The following is a 2,962-nucleotide window of genomic DNA, read 5'->3' on the forward strand; positions in this document are numbered from 1 at the left end:
TGGTATCAGCCATGCAGACCAAGGTCAGGGAAACTCCTCCAGATGGATGTTTTTGTCTTCTGATTTTTTTTTCTAATTGAATAGAGTAAATAAATATCTCGATGAGAAAACTTTTCTGGAGAGATGCTAACCCCACAGGATACAGAAGGTCAGTAACAGGGTCACTCACACAAACATGTCTTGCATCTCTTGTGCAAACCCTCAGGCTTTAGGTGTGTGACCTTCCCCTTGTGGATCCTTGCTTGTGGGGGGTCCAGCGCAGCAGCTGCTGGGGGGCCTAAGTAAGCCAGAGGGGCATTAGGGGCTGTCCCATACCTGAAATCCACCCAGGACACAGGCAACTCCTCTGCCGCTAAGTTATGCCAGGATGAGCTCCATCAGGAGCTGAACACTGCCTGTCTTAGGCACCGGATGAGTGAGGGGGAAAAAATTACACTTCACATTATGTGAGAGGAAAAAGAAAGGATAGAAAGAAGAAGGGGGGGGGGGAGGGGGAGAATGGGAGGGGGAGGAAAAACCCAAGGCATTTTAATGTAAATTTGCCTAAATTTCAAAATGTTGAACATGGAAATGTTGAACATGGAATGCTGGACATGGAAACCCTACAACACATTTCCTGCATATTAGGGTGCGTTCATCTTGCAGTGGTGCTCCTGTCACACCAACTTTGACTGCCCAGTGCCAGGTTCAGGTTGAGCTGGTTGTATCAGTTTTTTGAGATATGTTGGGTCAAACCATTGCATCATTCCTCTTTTCCAAAGTTTTTTGCATGAAACATTTACTTTGAAATAAAACGAAATATTGTCTTAACTGTCTCAATGACAGTTTGTATGTGATGATGATGATGATGATGATGATGATGATGATAAGCCACAATTACCTCTCAACCTTGAAAGATACATGCAAGCATTGATTACTATAAGAAAGATCAACTAACTTCATTATCCTATTTTTAAGAAATTACTAAATACTGCAGTGAAGAGAAACCTTACTCTTTATCTTCTAGAAACAGAGGGAAATACCAATTTATTCACTGAGGTGCATGTTTCCACAGAGTTACACTGAGAACAGATACACTCTATCAAGTGTATCTTTGAAGTTTCAAAATATCATTGAGCTTTTCAGTCTTCGATTTCAGAGACTGATGCTTTTTCTCACCCAGAAAAGCTTTGCTTTCCCCAGGCTGCTGCAGGCCTGTTGACTCCCTCCTGTTACAGTATGGGATGACACTGCTGAGAGGATGGGCAGCACTATCTGTGGAACTAACGCCTGCTCCCAGAGCTTCAAGGATGGAAAAGGCCCACTGCGATTATAGAAGCAAGTTAGACACAGGCGAACTGAAACTGAGAATCAACAGTTTCCAGATTCCACCTCAGCAGATTTTAGAGGAACAGCAGACAACCTCCTCAGCCAGACCCTCCATGAGGTCCCCCTGGGAAGGAGTCACAAGGACCTCAAGCCTTTGGCTCTTTTGTCTCCCCAGCCTGGCAAATGAGAGGATTGCCACTTGGGTGAACAACATCCCCAGACACTCAGCTGGCATGTGGACTTCTGGCCTCTGTAGTCAGCTCAGGCAGTGAAATGGTAGTGATATGGATCAGTGAGATTTTGTATTTGTTTTCCAAGTCCAGGCTAGAAACGTCGGTCCTGCCTTTCCCTTCCTGTTAGATGTGGGTGTGCTGACTCTGACTCTGTCCCAAGCCCTGAGGCTGGTCCAGGCTGTGGGGCACTGCCATTACCAGGCTCTCTCCATCCCACCGCAGCCCTGCCCCTGCACCTGGCCTCTCCTCCAAGACAGGCAAGCAGTGCAAGTGTCACTGCCCTGGGGCTGCCTCTCTCTTCAGCATCCTGGGTGCTTGCAGGCAAATCAAATTGGAGACGTACTTCTGAGCTGAAACTCCGAAGTTAGGGATCAAACACAAGAAATAGAGGGATTGTTGAGGGAATTATTTACAGAAAATGTTTTGGTACAGTTTTGGAGGTTGAAGTCAAAAGTGTATATTGGATTAGTGGAAGGAAAAGGTGAGAGAAATAACATAATGTGCAAAAGGCACTTCTGATTTGCTTACGTTGCTTGGTATATATATTGTGTCTGCCAGTACTGCAGGAACTAGGAAAAAAATTATAAAGGGGCTCCTTTGGGACTGACTAGCTCCAGGTCCATCCCACTCTGCACCAGCCCCTGTAACTCTCCAGCAAGGGGCTGAGGATGGGCTGCCTAAGGCAGAGGCCGGATGGGAGCCGTGGCCGGGAGCTGCCCAACGCAGATTGCAGAGCACTTCAACCGTGTCTCAGCCTAACGGGCTTGCACTCAGATATTCTCCCTAAGCCTGGTCAAGGCGCCTAATGGAATCAACACCGAAAAGAGCAAACGCTGCTCCGGCGCCTGAGGGGGGGAAAAAAATCCCTGATCTCTGCTTAACATCAACCCGTATAATAACTTAAGCGGAGTTTCAGCCTAGTTAAGGGTCGACGTGTGCAGCCAGGCCCCTCGGCGAGGGAAGAGCCGGGGCTACCAGGCCGGCGGGGCGGGGGGCTGTGTGCTGGATCTCGGCGCACAGAACTTCGCCCCAGCCCCGTGCCGTGATCGGCGGCCCTGGGCCAGCGGCAGCCGCGTGTCCCCAGCGCGGTGCCGCCGGGCCAGCAGACGGGAGAAAGCTGTCAGTCGCCGGGAGGGCGTGCGCTGGCTCCGGCTAGGAAGGAACACAGGGCTGCTGGACTCCAGAAGACCGGCCGTATTTGCATTCCGGCCGGAGCGGAGTCCCCCCCCTTCTCCGCCCCCCCAGCCGTCCCGAGTCACAGGGGAACAGAAAACATGTTTGTGTTAGTAGCCGATGGCTTTTATTTTTACTCTTTACGGAGATCTGACACATACACAGCGATGCTTTCACCGTACGACAGACAAGGACTGCAAAGAAAAGCACCTTGCCCAGCCAGCCCATCTTCTCTGCTGCGACTGGGC

This window comes from Corvus kubaryi, unplaced genomic scaffold (assembly GCF_017639235.1).
Source record: "Corvus kubaryi isolate FWS band 111438036 unplaced genomic scaffold, C.kubaryi_AGA036_p1.0 split1-131, whole genome shotgun sequence".
In the NCBI taxonomy this organism is placed as follows: Eukaryota; Metazoa; Chordata; class Aves; order Passeriformes; family Corvidae; genus Corvus; species Corvus kubaryi.